General features: G+C 38.5%; 1 long non-coding RNA gene across 1 annotated transcript; it reads right to left on the reverse strand.

The window, feature by feature from the left end:
• Positions 1-1,265: 1,265 nt before the first annotated feature.
• On the reverse strand, positions 1,266-2,250 carry LOC121242115. The gene is made up of 2 exons (XR_005935891.1): positions 2,025-2,250; positions 1,266-1,323 (listed from the first exon to the last, which is right to left on the reverse strand). It is a non-coding gene; the product is annotated as an uncharacterized LOC121242115 (long non-coding RNA).
• Positions 2,251-17,265: the final 15,015 nt, after the last annotated feature.

Here is a 17,265-nt window from a genome sequence, read left to right on the forward strand (position 1 = left end):
CCCTTGGGTCTATCGTGAGAATGAGGGGTCGGCTTCCATTGGACCCTCCGTTGAGCGATTCTCAAGAGTCTGATGCCATTGTTCCCCCCCCCCCCCCCTAACCCTCTTTCCATCGAGGTAGGTCAGGAAGTTGGGCTGCACCTTCTGTCGAGGTCAGGAGGGAAGCTAGGGCTGGCTTTCGCTGCACCCTCCCTTGAGCAATTCCTGGGAAGCTGGGGCAGTCTTCATCACCTCTTTCTTGAGGCATGCTCAGGAAGCTAGGGTTAGGTTCGTTCCCTTTTCCTTTGAGGCATCCTTGGGAAGCTCGGTGGGTGGGTCTCCACCACCTCTTCCTCAAGGCATGCTTAGGAACTTGGGGGTGCAAAAACTACGGCTAGCTTCGCCCCCCAACTTCCCTCGAGCTCAATTGGGAAGTTGGGGTCGACTTTCACCACACCCTCCCATGAGCAATTCCTGGGAGGCTAGTGCCACCCTCCTTCCCATTTTCCTCCAAGCATGCTCAGGAAGCTGGGGCGGTGTTCACCACTCCTTTCTTGAGGCATGCTCTGGAAGCTAGTTTAGCTTCGTCCCCCTTTCCCTCGAGGCATCCTTGGGAAGCTAGGAGGTTCTTCGCCACCTCTTACTCGAGGCATGCTCAAGAACCTCGAGCTCTATTTATAGTGGATTTTACACCCTCTAGTTGAGAGGCATCCTCGGCTAGCTTGTATCAAACTTATAGTGGATTTTATACCCTAAACCCCCATAGCTGAAAGTTTTAGTGCTGAACCAATATATGGGTCATCTTTATTTCTTGCCATAAACCATGAATAAACACCCCAAATACACTACCAGTAAGAACCACCACATGAGAGGAGTGGGTCATCCGACTACATTGTCGAGGCCTAAAAATGCATCAACAACTTCTGCACTCTCACCGTGTAAGGTTTTCACTTTGTTAAAAAAAGGTTTATTTACAATACAAACTGGAGTGGAAACAACATAAATATGATTTGGGCTTTTGTGTTGCACACCCTATGAGATGGAAACCAAAAATTATTGCCTAACATAGTAGAACATAGTAAGATGAAAGAAAAGTTGCTCTGATAGAAATTACGGGTAATTTTATGAACCAGAGGACATACCTAGTTTGTAAAACCAATTGTAGCCTTCAAAATTCAATATTTTAATCACCGAAAAAAAGCTGCATCAATGCCAATTGCATATATTTTGCTTGAATTCCTGACATACCTCTTTCCTGATTCCCTGGCCCTCCTGTACGTCAATACCAATGCTCTTGATCAACTCGTTTGTATATTCTTCCCACGTCTACACAAAATCAAATCCCTAAACAAAAAAGCAAAATCAGAAATGAAAACCAGATTGTAATGTTTTAGTGTCAACCCAGAAATTTAAAAAACTAATTATATAATCTTCCTTTTCTTCAAAGTCTCATCAGCAAATGACCTTCTCAATATAATCTGCATTTCCTTCTAACCCATCGATCAAGGACACACAGATATTGCCCCTTATATATTTTTAGACTCATCAGCATTTTATGCTGCGTAACAATACCCATTATCAACCCAAGTCGTCGTTTGTAACAAATTAAAAACAATATCTGTTTTTTAAATTTTCAACCCACTACTTGGGTTGATTTTGTTTGTTACAAACGACGAAAAACTCGCGAAGAAGCTGAAATTTTTTCATCACCAAGAAGCATACAAAAGAAAAAAAGAATCATTAACAAATTTTCCTAACCCCCAAAAAGAATAAAAAAACAGACATTTCAAGATTCGAAAATTTTAATATAGCAGAAATTGAAAGTTGGATGCAAAGCAGAAAATGTTGTTCCGAATAAAGTTCATAGATTATCTTGATTTCAAACAACGTCAATTATCTCTAAACTCAAACCAAGAAGCCAAGAAAGACTCACTCCCTTGGGTTTCTCAGAGGAAGAGGCGCTTGAATTTCGCAGAGTTTTAATGAAATCAATGTCTATTTCACAGAGTTAATACATCAGTGAATAAACAGAAATGGATTTACACCTGAAGAAAAAGAGAATGGAAAGTGCTCCTGCTGCAGAGGAATGGCAGCTCTGTTTGTCAAATGCTGCTCTTGTTCTTGTTTTGTGTTCGTCAACAAGGAATATTATCATATTTATAAAGAAAAATATAAAACTCCAACGTCCTAATTCTTCCTGAAAATCTGACCGTTGTATGGAAGCGAAATGCAACGGCTATCCGATTTAAACTCCAACATTTTAAATTCGAGTTTTTGGGGAATTTTCTGGCGGATGGTCCGTGCGGCGTATAATTCGGATAGACCATGTTTTGGGGAGGGCTTTCATGTCTTTTTCAATACTTTGGTGACTTAATTATTATTTTTTTAGACCTCTTGTCCATTTTTTTTTCTTAAATTCTCTTCAACTTCTTCTTCAGATTGGAAGTTTCAAGTGAGATTTTAATAATCCAAAAAATTCTAAGGCCCCGTTTGGATAATGAGATGAGATAGTTTTAGATGAAAGTTGAAAGTTAAATAAAATATTATTAGAATATTATTTTTTAATATTATTGTTGTTTTATAATTTAAAAAAGTTAAATTGTTTATTATATTTTGTGTGAGAATTTGAAAAAATTATAATGATAAAATGAAATGATATGAAACTACTTCTATATCCAAACAAGGGGGCCTTATTAATATAAATATTGTCGGACTAACTTTGTGTGCCTTCTTTTCACTTAATTTGAAGGTTCTTTATTTAAAAGAAAAACATAAACTTCGACAAAAATCTAAAAAATTATGGGTTAGTTGCAACCAACCTATAGAAAACTTATCCACCATAGAAGACTTTGATTACAAGTTGTTCACACTTGCAACACCTTTTTGGACACGCACTTGTGATACGCAAGCAACTCATCACTTGCCTTCTGTCATAGCAGCTCTGAAACCTCCAAAACGTTCTATTCGAGGTTCTTCTTCCTAGAGTTTTGGAAGGCTACATGGATATGTTGTGTGAAAGATATAGTTCAGCCTTTTACTCGAGCAGAACACTCAAGTACCTGAAAATATTCAAAAGTCTCACAGCACAAATCATATGTTAATATTTCCAGAATTGTATAGGGAAGTATGCAGTACATGATAAGTACGCAGGATTACACACTTGATCATCGGTATACTAGAAAAATTATGTTGTTAAATATGTTTATGACAAAAGATAAGTATACAAAAGGATTAGCTTCAATGTGTATAGCATATAAGTGTTGATCTTCTAATTGATGTGCAAGCCCTAATCTTGTTCTTGATAATTGTTATCATCTAGCTATGGGTATTGCTGACTTGGATGATCTTGACTACCCTTAACACCCCCTTCAAACTGGAGGGAGGAATTACCTACAGTTTGCTCTTGAGAAAACGGGAACAATTAGCAGAGTGACCTTTAGTGAAGAGGTAAGCAACTTGGTCAACAATGGAGATGAAATGCACCTAAATGTCTCGAATGGTCACCTTCCCACAGATCAAATGAAAGTTGACTTCAATATGCTTGATTTGAGCATGAAATACAAGTTAGAGATGCTTGCTGAATTGCTTCAGCATTATCACATTAGAGAGTAAGTGGTGTAAGAAGAGGGACTTGAAGTTCTTTAAGTACCATCCAAATTCAAAATAGCTCAGTTGTGGTAAGGCAAATATTGTAACTTGTGGTGGAATGTCAATCATTTGGGTTCCCAGCCTAATCTGAGTCATAGTAGGCCTGAAGTGAGAAATCTCCTTTGGTGAAAAGTAAGCCCTCATCCATAGAACCTTTTAAGTATCGAAGGGGATGCTTAGCGACAGTCTAGAGAGAATTCGTGAAATCGCATATGTTGACAAAATTGGTTGACAAAATAGATAATGTCAGACCTGGTTAATGTAACATACTGAAGAGCACCAACAATGTGGCGATAGGGTGCAAAATAAAGGAGTAAGTCACCATCAAATTTGGACATTTTGGACCCTGAAACACAAGGGGATCTGTATGGCTTAGCTTCAACCATTTTTTATTTGCCAAGTAGGTCTATGATGTATTTGCTTTCGTGAAGATGGAGACTATGAGAATCTCTAGAGACCTGGATACTAAAAAAGAAACCAAGAGAACTTAGGTCTTTCATAGAAACATTTGTCATGAGTCTTACGATAATCCAATAAATAACATTGTTATCATTGCCAGTGAGTACTATGTCGTCTACGTGGACAAGTGAGAAAATATGTGAGTTACCAACATTATAAAGCAAGAGAGAGTGATCTGCTTAAGAGCCAAAAAAACCAAGTAGAGCTTGAGAAAGTCTAAGTAACAAGGCTAGAGGAGCTTGTTTTAATCTATAAATGGACTTGTGTAAATGGCACATAAAGTCAAGATGGTGTTTGTCCTCAAAGCCCCTAGGTTGTTCCATGTAGACTTCCTTTATTAACACACCATACAAAAATGCATTCGAGACATCCAATTGTCTTATTTTTCAATCATACATCAAAAGAATTTCCAGCACCAAGTGTATAGTGGTTACTTTTTCACCACATGGTTAAAAGTCTCTCATGGTAGTCCACACCACTTTGCTGCTCAAAGCCTTTAGCCACCAACCAAGCTTTGTATCCCTCAATGTCTTGACCAAGCATTTGTTTAAGCTTAAAGACCCACTGTTTTTTTTTTACCACATTATGATGGAGAGGTCGAGGGCATGACGTCCACTATTATGGCAGCAACCCATTCTGATTTAGAGGCAGCTTGGTGATAGGTTGGGGGCTCAAGTGGTACAGATGTGGTATGGAGGGCAAGGAGAGGGTATTGGGTATGGTAAAAGTGGAAATTTGGGAATTTTTCAGGTTTAAGATTACCAATTTGAAAGCAGGTGAAATTATCTTGGAGGGAGAGGTTTGTATCAATAGGTGATGGTAAATCTATATGGATATTTAATTGGGAAGGTGAGCTGCTTGAGGACTTTGGTTCATTGGATGGACTATGCTGGTCTAGTGAAATGGAGGGAGAGTTGAAGTCAGAAAGTGGTGATTGTGTATAAGGTGAGGTGGGCTGAGTAGGAGTCTGAGCAAGAAGGGTTGTTAGGCGAGAGAAGGTGGATAACTGAGTTGGAATTTTAAAGTAAGGACTAATTGAGCTGGTGGTGACTTGGCAGGATCCTTGTAGAATAGGTGAATCATTTGTTGGAAATTTAGACTCATTGAACACAACACTCCAAGAGGATTAGAACTTTAGTGATTCTAGATCAAAGCACTTATAACCGTTTTGGTTAGAGCAATACTAAAAAAGGATGCAAGGTTTGTTGCAATAGATTATCTTATGATCTGTATAAGGTTTTAACGAGGGATAACAAAAAAAGCCAAGCATACAAAGGAGAGTCTAGTTTGGTTATTTACCAAACAACCTAAAGAATGGTGTTTCGAAGTTCAAAAATGGAGATGGTAATCTATTAATGAGATGTACTACAATAAGAAATGAGTCTGCCCAATAGGATTGAGGTAAACCTGATTGAGCCATAAGAGTTAGTCCTATTTTGACAATATCAATGCTTCCTCTCAATAATACAATTTTGTTGAGAGGTGTGAGGATATGTTAATCTATGAAATATGCCACATTGACTTAGAAAGGTTTCAAATTGTGTAGAAGTGTATTCACCTCCATTATCAAATTTCAATTGTTCAATAGTGTAGGAGAAGAGATTTTCTACTAGAACTTTGAGTTTAAGAAAGCAACTGAAAACTTCAGCTTTATTTGAAATAGGATACAACCATGTAAGTGATTACCAAACATCATAATGAATTAACTATTAGGGTGACTTAGAAATTCTAGTTGAATCTAAGAAGGGTTATTGTTTGGCCTTGACAAGTTGACAAGGTTCACAAACATGCTCTTTTGACACAGGAGCACTTAAGGAAAGTTGATGACTTTGAAGTAAACGATAGAGAATTGACCCTGAAGGAAACGATAGAGAATTGACACTGAAGGATGTCCCAATCATATATGTCAAGTGGTAGTAGAGGCTTTGACACCAAGGAAAACTTTGAGACCCTTTCAGTTATTTGCAGAAAGATGAATAGGATATAAAACATTTTTAATGGGACCCTGGAGGAGTACTACACCCATCATTGTCCTTCACACTATAATCAAATCTAGTTAGTTGAAAGTGACAATTATCATCCACACAAAATTGATTAATTGATAAGAGACTGGTTGATGATGTAGGACTATGGAGCATAGTCTTTAAAACAAGTTTAGATGTTTTGGATTTTATGTGGGAAGGACCTGTATGAGAGAGATGTGCAAACCTAGGCTATTACTTATCCCTACTATCTTAATCCCTAAGCTACAAGTTGATGATGTTGTTTGCATCAGGTGTAATCACATTTGCACTGCTATCAGCAAACCAATCTACATTATTGAACTAATTGTTGATCAAAGCTGCTATGGCTGCCAGCTGTGCAAGTGAGTGACATCCTTGCTAGGAGTAGTCCATGTGATAAAAGCAATCAAGAGATCAATGATTGCTTTTACCACATATTTTGACAAAAATAGAATAGAGGAATGGAAGAAAAAGTTGTAAAGAAGCTTCTCTTTTGAAATTGAGGAGGCAATAAAAAAATACAGTACAATGGAAAGGTGCTTGTCATGACCACTAAATACACGAGGCCTCTGCTCTATACTGACAGTGAGGCAAAAGGACAAAAAGAATCCCAACAAAGTTACTGACGTGTATAAGACTAAAAATATACATATATGAAAATAAACAATATGCACAAAATAACTTATAACACTCCCCCTCAAGATGGACTATGTATATTCAATAGTCTTATCTTAGAAACTATGGCCTTGAGTTGTTGTTGTCCCAGAGCCTTGGTGAAGACATCTGCCAACTGCATGTTGCTTTTAACATGCAATGTCTTGATCAAACCAGCTTAAAGCTTCTCTCTCACTATATGGCAGTCTATATCAATGTGATTTGTCCTCTCATGGAAGACGGGGCTAGCTACTATATGTAATGCCGCTTGGTTGTCACAAAATAACAAGGCTAGATATGAGTGAGGGACATGTAAGTCTTTGAGTAACTGGAACAGCCACATTAATTCACAAACTGTTGATGCCATAGATCTATATTCTACCTCTGCAAAACTTCTAGAGACAATTGATTGTTTATTGGATTTCCAAGAAATCAGTGAGTCCCCAAGGAAAATACAAAAACCAGTGACACTTCTCCTAGTGTCTACACAACCTGCCTAGTCTGCATCTACAAAGGCCTTAAAGTGTAACTTTGATTTTGAGGATAGAAAGAGGCCTTGTCCAAGATTACCTTTGATGCATTGAAGTACTGTAGTTGTTGTTGCATGGTGTGTATGACTGAGTTTGTCCATGAATTGAGAAAGAACTTGGACTGAATATGAAATGTCAAGCCTTGTAATGGTTAAATATATTAATCGACAAATTAGCCTCTTGTATGTTGTTGGATCATCAAGCAAATTTCCCTCTATTTTGCTGAGTTTCAAATTCCGCTCTATTGGAAAATTCTGCACTTTACTTCCTTGCATTCCACTGTCTTCAAGAATCTCTAGTGCATATTTTCTTTGACTGAGTATGATTCCACTAGCTGAGCTAGCTATCTCAATACCCAGAAAATATTTTAGAGGTCCTAAGTCCATTCATTTGAATTTGTTGTTTAGAAAAAGAGTGAGTTCTTGAACAACATTCATGTCATTGGAAGCTATCAAAATGTCATCTGCATAAACAAGTAGAGCTATAAAGGATGAACACATGACCTTAGTGAAAAGTGAGTGGTCTACAACTAACTGTATGAAGCCATGTGTGATCAAAGTTCCTGAAAATTTGCTAAACGATTGTCTCGAGGCTTGTTTCAAGCCATAAAGAGACTTAAGAAGCTTACACACTTCTTGATTCTCCCCCTGTTTAGCAAATCTTGGTGGTAAGCTCATATAAACTTCTTCATGAAGTTCACCATTCAAGAATGCATTGTTCACATCTAATTGAGTTAGATGCCAATTAAAAATGGAAGCAAGGGCCAAAACTGTCTTAATAGTTACCATTTTAGCTACTGGAGAAAAGGTTTCATAATAATGAAAGCCTTCTAATTGTGTATAACTCTTGGCCACTAATCTGGCCTTGTACCTCTCAATTGACCCATCTGACTTGAGTTTAACTTTGTAAACCCATCTACTTCCAATGGCAGATTTACCAGTAGGTAAAGTAGTTAATTCCAATGTATGATTTGCTTCCTATTTCAGTTTACAAGGCTTTTCTCCAGTGAGGATAACAAACAGCCTCATTAAAGGATTTTGGTTCAGAAATAGTAGATAAGTTGAGAATGAAAGCTTTACGAGATGGTGAGAGTTAATGATAAAAAAGTGTAGAAGCTAGTGAATGGGGAGTACCTGCTTGTAGAGGACCATCGGGAGAGGAAGATTGAAGTGGAGTCCGAGAGGCAAGAAGCCTGTGATGAAAATCAGACAAGTAGCTAGGAACTCTTCTAATTCTAGTAGAGGCATGAGTAGGTAAAATGGGAGCATTAAGAGGTGAAGAAGGAGGTTCTATATTTTGAGGTGAATGAGAATTATCTGAGTCTGGAGAAGGAGCAGTGAAAATAGAATCATGAGGTGAATGAAGGGAGAAATCATGGGAAGAATCAGGTGATGATAAGGCTAGTACAAGAGGAAAGGTATCATTGGAAGGTGGAGGTGACAAAACAAAAGCAATAAAGGAAAAAATTGTTTCATGGAATACTACATCCCTTGATATAAAAATTGTTTTAGTGGCAAGATCAAAGAGCTTGTACCCCTTTGAACCATATGGATAACCAATAAAAACACACTGTCTAGCACGAGGGGAACACTTGTGTCTATGACTGAAGGGTGTTGTAGCATAGCATAAACACCCAAAAACTCTTAAATGATCTAGGGATGGACTGGTTTTACAAAGGGCAGCATAGGGTGAAATGTTACCTATAACTGGAGAGGGAATCCTATTTATGAGGTAAGTAGCTATCATTATGCAATCACCCTGAAAAGAGAAGGAAACACTTGATTGGAATCTAAGGGATCTTCTAATGTTTAATAGTGTTTGATGTTTTCTTTCAATTTTAGCATTTTGTTGTGGTGTTTCAATGCAAGATCTTTGATGTATGCAGCCTTTAGACTTATAAAATTCTATCATAAGGAATTCTAGGCCATTATAAGTTCGAATACTTTTAATGCCATATTGAAAATGAGTGCAAACAAGCTCAAAGAAAGATTTGAGAATGGACTTAGTATCAGATTTATGTTTCATCAAGTAAGTCCAAGTACATCTAGTGCAATCATCCACAATAGTGAGAAAGCACTTGAAACCAGAATAAGTGGGCACAAAAATGGCCCCCAAATATCACAGTGAATGAGATCAAAGGGATGAGAAGCAATAGAATTACCAACATTAAAAGGGAGAAGTTTCTGCTTTGCTAGAGGACAAGTATTACAATGAAAGAAGTTTGAGTAAGTAATATTGGAGTCTAATTTTACAAACTGATTCTAGAAGCAGAAATGTGCCCAAGTCTGGAATGCCATCAATCAAAAAGACATGGTTTAACAGTAGTACTAGAAATAGAGTTATTCATGGCTGCTTGTTTGTAGAAATATAGGTCATCTCACTCTTCACCCACTCCAATCATTCTCTTGCTGGTAAGGTCCTGAATCAAGCAAGAATTAGGCATGAAAAAAAGAGAATGGTTAAAATCAATATTGAGTTTACTAGCTGAAATCAAGTTAAAATGGAAAGCAGGAACACAAAGGACATTAAACAAGATCAAGTCAAGGGAAAGCTAAATTGTGCCTATGTGAGAAACAGATATGGATGTGCTATTTGGGAGTTTGACAAGTGAAGAACAAGGTATAGAAGAAGTAGAAAGGGAAGGATCATTTATCATATGATTTGAGGCACCTGCATCAATGATCCAGGTTGTAGAAGAACAAGATAAAGGGTGAGAGGAAGAGAAGCATGCTATACTTGAGATATTGTGAGAAAATGCTAGATTTGCAGACTGAGTAGTAGAACCTGTGGGCTTCATAGAGTTTGAATTCAGCAGAGAAATCAACTGCTAGTACTGCTCAGTGGTGAAGGACATAGTAGATCCTACCGTAGGGAAAGAAACATTAGATTGGAATAGAGAATCATAAGAAGCATGAGTTGAATCTGAGGCAATAGTGACAATTGTTGCAGATGGTTTATTTTTGAATTTAAAACTAGGTGGGAAGCTATGTAGTTTGTAGCAACGATTAACAGTGTGGCCTAAATACCACAATGGCTACACAAAGGTCTTTCTTTGGCACAAGAGAGAGGTTGTCTATTGGCTTTGGTATAGTCTTGTCGAGATAAAAGAGCTATAGGTTCCATAGGAGGGGTGGGAAGAATCTCACGTTGTCTTTCCTCTTGATGGACTAGAGGAAAAACTAGATTAATCGATGGGAGGGACACCATAAGAAGCATCTAAGCTCTAACGGCTGAAAAGGATTCATTAAGACCAACTAGAAATTGAATGACACAATCAGAGTGTTGAGCAGCAACAACTTCTTTGAGGGCACCACATGAACATACAGGGAGGGGTTTGTAGTTACTGAGTTCATCCCACAACCCTTTGAGAATAGTGAAATTGGTAGAAACAGAAAGAGCCCCTTAAGAGAGACCAGAAATTTGTCTCTGATGTTGAAATATCCGTGGGCCATTAGCTTGAGAGAAATGATCTCTTAAGTCATCCCAAACTTCTTTGAAATTGGCAATGTATAAAACACTGTTGGCAATTTCTTTGCAAACAACATTTAAAAGCCAAGAGAACATCATCTTGTTGCAACAACACCAAGCCTCGAAAAGAGAGTTATTCTCATCAGGACAAGCAAGAGTTCCATCAAGAAAAACACGCTTGTTTTTTGCTTCCAAAGCAATGAGCATGGATTGACGCCAAGAATGATAATTGTCCCCTGAAACAGAGAGGGGTTGGGAAACAAGCATTGCGCCTAGGCTCTTCGAATAATGGAGGTAATAAGGGTTTGAAGGATAATTTGGGTTCACAGTAGGTGGAGATTGAGCCATGAGAATTTTGTTTGGCGACCAAGAAAAGGAAGGAAAGCAGGAACACGAAAACTCTTTTCTCAAGAGTTCTCTGATACCATGACAAAAATAGAATAAAGGAATGGAAGAAACAGCTGTAAAGAAGCTTCTCTATTGAAATTGGGGAGGCAATACAAAAGTACTGTACAATGGAAAGGTGCCTGTCATGACCACTATATACACAAGGCCTCTGCTCTATACTGACAGTGAGGCAAAAGGACAAAAAGAATCGTAACAAACTTTAACAAACTTACTGACGTGTATAAGACTAAAAATATACATATATGAAAATAAACAATATACACAAAATAACTTTTAACATATTTGGCAAGGTGATATATTGCCTAGTTACCAGCTGAGGGGTTCTGAGGTTCGGGTGAGTTGGTGTCAAAGGCATTTGATTATGGTTTTTTATTTTCTGTTTTATTTTAAGAGAATTTAGGGCGACGAAAGGGTTGGAGAGTAAAGGTTTTTTTTTTTTTTTTTTGTACAAAAAGTTAGGATCACATGTACAATAGTGACCCCTCCCCAATTTTATTCATAAAAACCTTACTTATGACGAAGGAATACCATATAACTTATTGCTTCTCAAAAGAAACTAACAATGCTAAAAAATTAACAAAATCTACTGAAGCCGCCAACTATATACATCAACTAGTGGTATCTAGCACCTTTGTAAAATATCAATCTGCCCACAAGTGAGTCTTGTCTTCCTCTTCATTTTAGTAGATATGTTTCTGAACCAAAAGGTAATCTACTCCCAACAAGCGTGAAGCGACGTGTCTTTATCCTCCTTTCACAATCCACATCGACGCATCCACAGTGACCATACAATTAAAACAGGCGTGATCCCCATATATGTTCCAACTGGGATGAGCGTTTTCCTTTAGAAACCCAGCTCCACAATCTATCCCTCCAATTTTGCTGCTGATCATACTGAACCTCCAGCATCTCCGAAGCCTTCCTCCACAGTTTTTGCGCAAAGTCTCCTTCTCTCAACAAATGATCTATTGTTTCAGTCTTAGGCTGCTCACAGCAGACACACGCAGAGCATAGAAATATTCCCATATGCTGAACATTTGAGTCCACACTTAATGCCCTTTGTAACCCTTTCCAGCATATAAATGACATTCTAAGTGGAATAACAGGATCCCAAACAAACATTGCCCACTTGAATTCCTCATTCTTTGATCGACACACCTCCCAAGCAGATTTCACAGTTACCTTAGCTTCCTTTAAAGGCTTCCAATAAACCTTATCATTTATCTCCAACCCACCCAGCTTCACATTCAAGTTAATATACCGAGCCTTGTCTCTTCCTATCAAATGCCGAAATTACATCTTCCTTCCACTCTGCACAATTAATCACATCCCGCAACATCAACTTAGGTTGATCAAAATTACTTTTCTGCTTACCTAGAATGCCAAGTCCAGGCCAATTTTCCCACTAGAAATGAATTTGCGCTTTATTAATCTTCCAACTTGATTGATCAATAATGATTGAAAAAGAAGCAGATATTGACTTCCATACAAGCGAGGCATTCCACTGAACCCTTCCTTGAAAAGGGTGATGCTTCTTACAATATTTTTCTCTCATAACATTCGCCCATAAAGAATTTCCATATAGAACACTCCATGCTAACTTCACTCGAACTGCCTTCTGAAATTCCCCTAAATCACAGATGCCTGACCCTCCCTCATAAACTGGTTTAGCAACCTTTTGCCAAGACACCCAATGCTTTTTACGATGCTCTTCGGTTCCTCCCCATAAGAACCCAACAAAAATGGAATTAAGCTTCCTAATAACCATCTTCGGAACATCCATCACTGACATAAGATGAACAGGTAAGCTGGATAACACATGCCGAAGCATAATAATGCGTCCCCCAGCCGATAATAGCATACCTTTCCATCCATCTAGCTTTACCCGTACTTTCTTCAACAAATCCTCAAAACAGCGTACTCCAATCACTGAAGGAGCTATCGGAATACCCAGATATGTACAAGGAAATTTTTCAAGTCCATAACCAATTATCCTTTGTAGGGTTTTTTTCCTTGAATGAGAAATATTCTTTGAGAAATAAATTGCCGACTTATACGTATTTACCTTTTGTCCCGACCACTTGGAATAACGTTCAATTATTTCCATGAGCCCTTTTACCGATTTTTTATCTGCTTTTAGAAAGAATACGACATCATCAGCATAGATTAAATGAGACACCTACATACTCACTCTAGGAATTGCAAGAGGTTTAATTCTCCGAAGATCCACTGCCTGTTTAACCATCCTCGTGAAAACTTCATCTGCTAGAATAAACAAATATGGTGAGAGAGGATCCCTCTGCCGAACTCCTCTAGAAGACTGCAAATACCCTCGATATGTTCCATTAAGCATCACGATAAAACTGCAATTCTGAACACAATTGTTTAGAAGGCCAATAAACTTATCAGAAAAACCATAAGCATATAAAGCCTCCCATAGAAAGCTCTACTCCAACCTATCATACGCCTTCATCATATCCAGTTTTAACATAAAATTCGCACCTCTAATCTTTCTGTTAAAGCTGTGCAATATTTCCTGCGCTAACAAAGCATTCTCAAAAATGCTATGGCCTTTAACAAATGCACCTTGTTCTTCTGAAATAATACTAGGTAATAAAGGCCGAATTCTTCCAACTAAAATTTTTGAGAGACACTTATAAATAACTGAACACAAACTTATTGGACGGAAATCAGCAAAACTATCTGGGCAGTATGTTTTAGGGATAAGCACCAAAAAAGTAGAAGTATAGTATGGACCCAAAGGCGCTCCTGAAAAAAATTCCTTGACTGCTTTAAGCACATCTGATCCCACAATATCCCAACAAGAAATGAAAAAACTGGCCCAAAACCATCAGGCCCTGGGCTACTATCCTTCGGAATTGACTTCATTGCTTCTAATGTTTCCTCCATAGAAGGTAACTTAACAAGATTGACGTTCTCCTCCTCAGATACAGTCGATTTAACCAACTTTCGTATGTCTTCTTTCGCACCGAAATGCACCTCAGATTGCAATAGCTTGTGAAAATAATCCACTGCACCACCATGCACGTCAATTGGAGTCCCAAGTACCTGGGCAACCTGCAGCTCCATATGTCCAACCCATTGCTTCCGTCTATGATCTCTGAAAACACCATGAAAAAATTTTGTATTCGCATCTCCTTCTTTTATCCATTTCGCTTTAGCCTTTTGAGCCATGAAAATTTCTTCTCTATGAAGCCACTCATGCAACCCCTTCCGAGCTTCCTGTAAAAGAATCTCATCATCTGCTTTTCCCCTCTCAAGAATCTTTCCTTCTAGTTGAATAATCCGATATTCCCATCGTGAAATATTAGCAAAAATATTCCCAAAGGACGTGCGATTCCACACCTTTAACGATTACTTCAGACGTTTCAACTTAACGGCCAGATTCTGAAGACCATCAAAATTTGTCGGCACCTCCCAGCTCTTGACCACAACCTCTTGGAACTAACCATGTGTAATCCACATACGTTGAAAAAAGAAAGGCCTTGGACCACAAAACTGATGAGCAAGTGAATTCTTTAGATGCAACGGACAATGGTCCAAAGTGCTTCTGGCCAACGTAAACACTTTTGCAGCTGGAAAACTCCATAAAAATTCCTGATTTACCAGGATCCGATCTAACTTTGCCCATACACGGCCACGCCCTTCTTGCCCATTACACCACGAATATTTTGAACCTTCTTCTTGTGGTTCCATGAGACCACAATTTATTATACAGTGATTGAAATCATCTTTAACACCCTGTGATTTTAAGAGTCCTCCAATTTTTTCATGATCACCTCGGATGACATTAAAATCCCCTCCAACCACCCAAGGAATATCTTGTCTTTGAATCGACTCCAATTCTCACCAAAGATGAACCCTCCCAACTTAAAAACAACTCGCATATATAAACGATAATAGCATCTCCTTCTCACCTTTCTTATATATACCAGAAATCTGTTACTTTGTACTGGAAATCAATTGCATAGATACATTCTTCTACCAGAACACCCATATTTTTCCTTCCTACTGTTGATTGGTCATAAAACTTGCAAACTTCAACTTCCTTGGCCATTTCTATATAAGGCACTCCTCAATAAACGATTCCAAAATACCCAACACATCAGGATGTGTCTCACAAATATGCTTTTGTAATTGAAGAAACGAACTACCCACCCCTCTAACATTCCACACCAATATATTTTCTAACATATTAACATGTTTGGATGACCGAGTAATCATACTCAGAAGAACATTAGCACATCTTTTCTTCTTCTTCAACTTCACAACTGGCACCTCAACTTCTTGGTCCAACTCCATTCCTATTCCCTCTCTACTTTTTACTCGTTCAATACCATTTACTTCCTGATTCACACCTTGTACCTCCACTTCTACATTAAAAATAACATCTGATTCCTCCTCAATTATCATATCCTGTGACCTAATATTCTCAACGTTCAGCTGCCTTGTCATTCCCTCCTTAACTCTGCATGACTCTAATACTTCTTCAACTAGGTCCTCCCCTACATACTGGATACTTCCATGTTGATCTTGTATGTTTTGTATAGCACACGAACCCATCTCTGTTAAGCATCCATGCTCCCCTGTTTTCTCATTAATATCCATGACACTCTTCGATCCAGAACCACCATCCACCACCAGATCAACTATTCTTTCTAATTCAGTGTTGACTATTTCTTCCAGAATTAACGATGCTTCTTCTTGGATTTTATCAACCCCATGTATCCTTCAGAGAAACAGCTATGTTTATCAGACAGCTTCTTCTTGTCTCCCCTTCCGCATTCAATTCCTTATCACTCAACTCCATTCCTCCTCCTTCAATACATAAACAAGTTTCCCCATCCTGCTGTATTGCAGGTTGATTATTCATTGTTAAAGATGATACCATCACCCCATCCTGTCTCACGTACAAAATTGGTAGTTCAATTCCATTTCCCTCCTTTTGTTGAGATTGCACTAGATTTGTCTTGTTCACTGACTTCCACACCTGTTTATTCCTCTCAGATCTCTTCAAATCCGCTTTAGATTGAGGGACACTTTTTTCTGCTTTCCTGCATTCAACTTTTCCCTTCTACACGTATTTTTCGAACGACCTTGAATACGACACGTTGAACAATATGCTGGTAAAGTTTCAAATACCACTTCCTGAAAATGACTTCCTATTTTATTAGGAGGACCAATCCAGAAGTAGCTCCTGTGATCTTTCGATACGTCCATCTCCACACACATTCTTGCACCCTCTGGCCTTGAAATACAAGCTGTTGCATTATCTCTTCTCAGATATCTCCCATAAGACCCTGCAAAAATCTTTAACGTTGACTCATGGAAAAAATGTGGCTGTAGCCCTAGTAAGAATATCCACACCGGAGCCAACACCGATTCCTCATATTCATTAAAGGCAGGAGTCCAGTGAAAGATTTTATATGAAACATATGCAATATCCATGACTTCCCTGGACATGGCCGTAACAAAATCTGCTTCATTTGTCAGCCGCACCAACACATTACAAGCCCTCCTCATAGCACCAACAACCGGCATAGAGATTAATCCCCAGGGGTTTTTAATATACCCCCGAATGATGTCTAGAGATGGGCGACGCCGCTGAAATGATAAAACTACAGAAAATCGAAACGGAGCTGCCGTTCGATTGATCTCCACTTTGTTGAAAACAAAACACAACTCCCCCTCAATCAATTTTTCCTCTCGCATAGGAACCACTACCTCTGGCATAGGTATTGGACGATCCGAAACAATGTCTGCAAGCATCCTCGCCGTGACAAGCAAGGACCCAGCAACCGCCATCGCGGCTAGTTAACAGCGAAGCCTTCACCAAACCTAGAAAACGACAAAAACCTAATTTTCATAGAGAGAAAAAAGGGTAAAACCCTACACACTCCTTAGAAGTTCATACGTATGTAGGTGAGTAGAGTTACTTGAAGAAGGTTTGGTAGTGTAAAAGGCAAAGTATCCATTAGCAGCAGCAATAGCAACATGTTGATGTTGGGTCTCTAGGAGGATTTCATAATTTAGTAGCTCAGTTGGGAAGTCTTGAAAGAACATGTCATCGTTACAAATTGAAAATGTGAATGCAG

This window comes from Juglans microcarpa x Juglans regia, chromosome 8D (assembly GCF_004785595.1).
Source record: "Juglans microcarpa x Juglans regia isolate MS1-56 chromosome 8D, Jm3101_v1.0, whole genome shotgun sequence".
NCBI classification, from domain to species: Eukaryota; Viridiplantae; Streptophyta; class Magnoliopsida; order Fagales; family Juglandaceae; genus Juglans; species Juglans microcarpa x Juglans regia.